General features: G+C 42.9%; 1 pseudogene; it reads right to left on the reverse strand.

Annotated features, from left to right (window-relative positions):
• Nucleotides 1-3,439: 3,439 nt before the first annotated feature.
• On the reverse strand, nt 3,440-3,557 carry LOC126471776 (5S ribosomal RNA; annotated as a pseudogene).
• Between the last annotated feature and the right edge of the window lie 2,377 nt (nt 3,558-5,934).

Here is a 5,934-nt window from a genome sequence, read left to right on the forward strand (position 1 = left end):
TGCGGAGGCAAAAAGACGAAAAGTTTCAAAAAGAAGTGATACTTAGGATCTTGAATTTTTACTCACTTCTGGAGCTAACATTCTCTGCCAGAATGAGGTGATGGGTCGTTGGTACATCGTACAACTGATGTGAAGTGTTCCGCCCATAACTACATGGAAACACTTTCGAGGAAAGTGTCGACAAGTAGATAACACGGAATGTAAAAAGTGTGTTCTTATTCATATTAATTTACCCTCCAGTAGATTACGGCCTTATAACGGAAAAAAGTACATAAAGCGCTGCCTGCCTACGTCTTTGTAGCGTGATTGAAAATTGTCTCCTATTACGTAGCTCAACAACAATTTCATAATAGTGTACATCAGTGGTTCACACGAAAGCCTCCCGCAAAACTGATGTTCCTCGTGTGTGATTATAACTAGTAATTACTCATTTGTGATAGTATCTAGCAATACTTTCTCCATCAGCAGACAATGACGTCTTTATCGACGACTGATCTTTCTCATCACATCATGGGGAGCATAAAAGCAGAAACGGTGCGCGCATTATATCGAGGCGATCGGGATGGCGGTGTATGCTAATAACTGCAAATTAAACAATGGATAAGCATCATAAACGAGAGAGATTGGACGGCTTTAATGACGCGGCAACACTACGTCGTGCAATGAGCCACGGTCGTTTCAGGATACTTTGTTTCCTTTGTGCTTTCAGCTTGATGGTTAGGAAAATCCGGCTGTCGTGCTTGCCACGGCTTGTTTAATGTTAAAATATAATTGGCTGAATCAATTTCTATAAGAAGATCGGATTACTATTATTTTCTTCGCCCTCTACTCTCCAAATTCTCTAACTCTTTCTCTTCGACGACAACTTATAACGCAAGAAACTGTTGTGTATTGATTTGCACTAAAGTAACAGGTGTTTTCTGATTTAGTGAGTTTATATTGAACAAAAAACTGTATGGTGCGTTTCAGTAGCGCGCCGCTATTAGCTAAAGAGGCTTGTTTCACTATACCCTACGAGTATGTTGGAAAGACTTAATTTTTTAAAACTCAATGTTTTTATTTCACAGTCAGCTGTAAACTTCTGTTCGATTTATAAAGTGCAACTATGCTTTTATTTTACATGCATCAGAAGGAAATATATAGATGGTGTGAGCAATTAGTTAAATAACATTTAGCGTAGATAAGCAAATAAAGAACGTTGTCAGTATATGATAAAATATTCTCATGGACGACCTGAATTTGCATTAGGAAGACGCGTCATACAGAGAGTAAAAAAAAGACCAGAAGCACTATTAAGTGAAGTTTATGAACACAGTCACGTATTGGGCGTTCCTCTGCAAACGTAAACTAATATTACGAATACGCTGTTCCACATATCCTCTGATTTTAGTTCCGTTTGGGTCATTCTTTCTGGATATTGTAGTTTTCCAAGTGTCAGCGTCGTTCGAGAATCAATGAGTTGAGTTATGATTGAAAATAAACAGTAAATTACTGCGTGTGACAGCGATGTCCGGTTGTTTAGTAGTCTTAAGTTTTGTCCATTGTTGCAAGTGCCTTTATCAGGTTGGCTGTAGATGATGAGGCATAGGATCACAAATTTATATAGACTTCAAAATGAATGAATGTTCTTAATATTGTACATTGATTTATGATTCATTATTCCTTTCTTCCTGTTGAAGAAGCCAATTATTATCGATTTAGTTCTAATATATGAAACTGGCTTTTGCCTCTGCAATGGTCAAAAGAAAAGTAAATTACTCTTTGTGAACTGTTTTTGTGTGTTGAGTTTATATTATCACCATGCAGCTCGCCTGAAGTGTTGCATCTATATTTTTGCAGAGATTTTTAAAACTAATCGACATTGACGTTACTCGAAATGAATTGCCTTAACCTACATTCTGAAGAAGAAGAAGAAGAAGAAAGAGATGCAGAGAGGGAGAGGGAGAGAGAGGTTTGGTTGAGGGAGGGAGAGGGGGCAGAATCTACACCCTGATATTATTTCTGCTTGGTGAATTCTCCCATTACCTTAATTGTTGCCTCTCTGTAACGCCTATATTGTTCGCTTGTAATGCAGTTCATGCATATTAAATTCCATGATTGTCACCCTTTAATGGACTTTTACTTTGTCTTCGGGTGAAATTGCTTGTCCATTTTACTCATTAAATGGAAGGGTGAGATAAAACAACTACGGTGCTGCAAAGATATTAACACATTAAATGTACATACATATTCATTTTGCACGTTATTTTTACACCCCAAGTTTTCCGAGGTCTTGGCTCATGAATTTCCTAGAACATCGGACATTACCGCGAGATAAGTGAGTTTCAGTTCCTCTGGTTAGTCCGTCACGAATGCCATAAACCCATTGCCGGCCGGTGTGGCCGAGCGGTTATAGGCGCTACAGTCTGGAACTGCGCGACCGCTACGGTCGCAAGTTCGAATCCTGCCTCGGGCATGGATGTGTGTGATGTCCTTAGGTTAGTTTGCTTTAAGTAGTTCTAAGTTCTAGGGGACTGATGACCTCAGAAGTTAAGTCCCATAGTGCTCAGAGCTAATTGGACCATAAACCCAATTCAGCTGGGAATATCAGACTTTAACGCAGAATGAACGAGACTTATTTTTCTCTGATTAGTCCCTCATGAATCCTATACGTCCTTTTCTCCTACTAAAAACTAATCTCCTCCCGAGCAGGCCATGAAGGCCCAAAGGTACCGACTGACCACCGTGTCATCCTCAGCCCACAGGCGTCACTGGATGCGGATATGGAGGGGCATGTGGGCAGCACACGGCTCTCCCGGCCGCATGTCAGTTTCCGAGACTGGAGCCGCTACTTCTCAATCAAGTAGCTCCTCAGTTTGCCTCACAAGGGCTGAGTGCACCCCGCTTGCCAACAGCGCTCGGCAGACCGGATGGTCTTCCATCCAAGTGCTAGCCCAGCCCGACAGCGCTTAACCTCCGTGATCTGACGGAAACCGGTGTTACCACTGCGGCAAGGCCGTTAGCTTTCCATGTACTAGTCCAAATTATTGATCAGTAGGCATAGAGACGGTATAGTTGTACGCTGACGCTCCTCGTCGGTGTTTCCTGTTATACTCAGTACGACTGCGTACCCCTGCACATAGTTCGGAAAACACAGACTGTGCTACATGTGTGGTTGAAGGAAGTATAGTAATAAGAAATATAGGGCTTCATATAGGACCATTTCTAATGTAATTCCATACACTTCTAAAGTAGAGAAAGCTCCGTCTTCAGGCCACAAGTGGCCCATCGGGACCATCCGACCGCCGTGTCATCCTCAGTTGAGGATGCGAATAGGAGGGGCGTGTGGTCAGCACACCGCTCTCCCGGTCGTTACGATGGTTTTCTTTGACCGGAGCCGCTACTATTCGGTCGAGTAGCTCCTCAATTGGCATCACGAGGCTGAGTGCACCCCGAAAAATGGCAACAGCACATGGCGACCCGGATGGGCACCCATCCAAGTGCCGGCCACGCCCGACAGCGCTTAACTTCGGTGATCTGACGGGAACCGGTGCATCCACTGCGGCAAGGCCGTTGCTTCTAAATTAGAGAAGTGAAACATAATACATCCACAGAAGACGTGACTTACTAAACACTAGTCAGTCCGATTCCTGAGCATTGGTAGGCAGTCTGAGATCCTTACAGGATAGGATTAATAGACAAGATAGAGAATATTGAACGTACAGTGGCGTATTTCGCCAAATATTTGCTTGGTAAGACAGTGAAAAAGAATAAAAAATAAAAAAATACCCACCTCCCGCGGTAGACACTACATCATGGGTGACGATGCGGATCACGGAAAGGTTTATTGAAAAAATTCTGAGATCATAGTTCGAAGAAGAGTCGTATATCACATTACTTGCTCTCCGTATGTCTAGGAAAATGGCCACGAGAACGAAATCTGATAATGTAGAGCTCATACGGAGTGTAGCTCTTCCCGCACGCCATTTGCGAGTGGAACAGAGGAGGGACAAAATGATAGTGGTACTAAAAGTGCCCTCCACCACACACCGTTACCTGGCTTGTAGAGTACAGACTTTGACATAGAAATCATAACAAAATCATGGCTTGTAAAAGAAATTTGACATTAGGTTCTAACATACTAAACTGCATGGCACAAGCAGATTATTAGGATTCCAGAGAACATGGTACCACGTAAGGTGTTCCAGTATCAACCCCAAGGAAGTGAGTTTTAGGAAGACCATATAGTTGATGGATTGAACATTTTGTGTAGCCGCAAGAAAGGAGATACTCATTACTGTTAAGGTTCCATTCTCCTCAGTCAACCTAAGAAGTAAGCGATTTTTACAATCAACGCAAATGTTTCTGCACATTTTGATTGATTCTTGACCAACGTTTTCTGATTTTTTTTTAAGAAATTCACTCATCACTAACAAGGGAACCTCCCCATCGCACCCCCCTCAGATTAAGTTATAAGTTGGCACAGTGGATAGGCCTTGATAAACTGAACACAGATCAATTGAGAAAACAGGAAGAAATTGTGTGGAAATGTGAAAAAATAAACAAAATATACAAACTGAGTAGTCCATGGGCCACATAAGCAATATCATGGACAATGTGAGCTCAGGAGCGCCGTGGTCCGGTGGTAGCGTGAGCAGCTGCTGAACGAGAGATCCTTGGTTCAAGTCTTCCCTCGAGTGAAAATTTTACTTTCTTTATTTTCGCATAGTTATTATCTGTCCTTTCGTTCATTGACGTCTCTGTTCGCTGTAATAAGTTTAGTTTCTGTGTTTTGCGACCGCATAGCAAAACCGTGCGATTAGTAGACGAAAGGACGTGCCTCTCCAATGGGAACCGAAAACATTTGATCGCAAGGTCATAGGTCAACCGATTCCTCCACAGGAAAACGCATCTGATATATTCTGTACGACACTGGTGACGGCATGTGCGTCACATGACAGGAATATGTTGTCGACCCACCAAACTTCTACACTTGGCGAATGGGTAAAAAGATTCTTCTACCTTGCCCGATTTAGGTTTTCTTGTGGATGTGATAATCACTCCCAAAAAAGTGATGAAAACATAAGAGTTTGTCACATAAACTGAAAATAAAGAGTTAAAATTTTTTCCTTCCGCAGCTGCTCACGTTACCACGAGACCACGGCGCTCCTGCTTTCTCAGTCCCCTTGATGTTGCATATCTTCGCATGAACTACTCAGTTTGTATATTAGGTTTATTTTTTCACAGTTCCACACAACTTCTTCCTGTTTTCTCAATTGATCTGTGTTCAGTTTTCTAAGGCCTATCCACTGTGCCAACTTATAACTAAATCTGAGGGGGGTGCGATGGGGAGGTTCCCTTGTAAGAATGGAGCTGACTGGCACCTTGCGTAAAGTGTGCCTTGCTTGGTGACGCCTTCTAGTGTTATCGCTGTGTACCATGTGACTGCATACACACCAGTATTACTCTCTTAAATTCCAAGAAAAGTCAATGATCAAAAAATGGTTCAAATCGCTCTGACTGAGCACTATGGGACTTAACTTCTGAGATCATCAGTCCCCTAGAACTTAGAACTACTTAAACCTAACTAACCTAAAAACATCACACACATCCATGCCCGAGGCAGGATTCGAACCTGCGACCGTAGCGGTAGCGCGGTTCCAGACTGTAGCGCCTAGAACCGCTCGGCGACCCCGGCCGGCAGTCAATGATCATATTGATCATATTACATATACGACCAGAAACATTAAAGCACATGCAGAGGCTTACCGATAGCCGTTTTTCCCACAAACTAATTCGTGAGTGGAACAGTAACGGGGGGGGGGGGGGGGGGGGAGAATTCCAGGAGTGTGGATATAGGTGCAGGTGTAGATGCTGGAAAACTGCGAAACTTACCCCTCACAAATTCCACTACAGGGAACGATAAACTGTTGTTCCCACGTTACTTACCTTGTT

Source organism: Schistocerca serialis, chromosome 3 (assembly GCF_023864345.2).
Source record: "Schistocerca serialis cubense isolate TAMUIC-IGC-003099 chromosome 3, iqSchSeri2.2, whole genome shotgun sequence".
Taxonomy (NCBI): Eukaryota; Metazoa; Arthropoda; class Insecta; order Orthoptera; family Acrididae; genus Schistocerca; species Schistocerca serialis.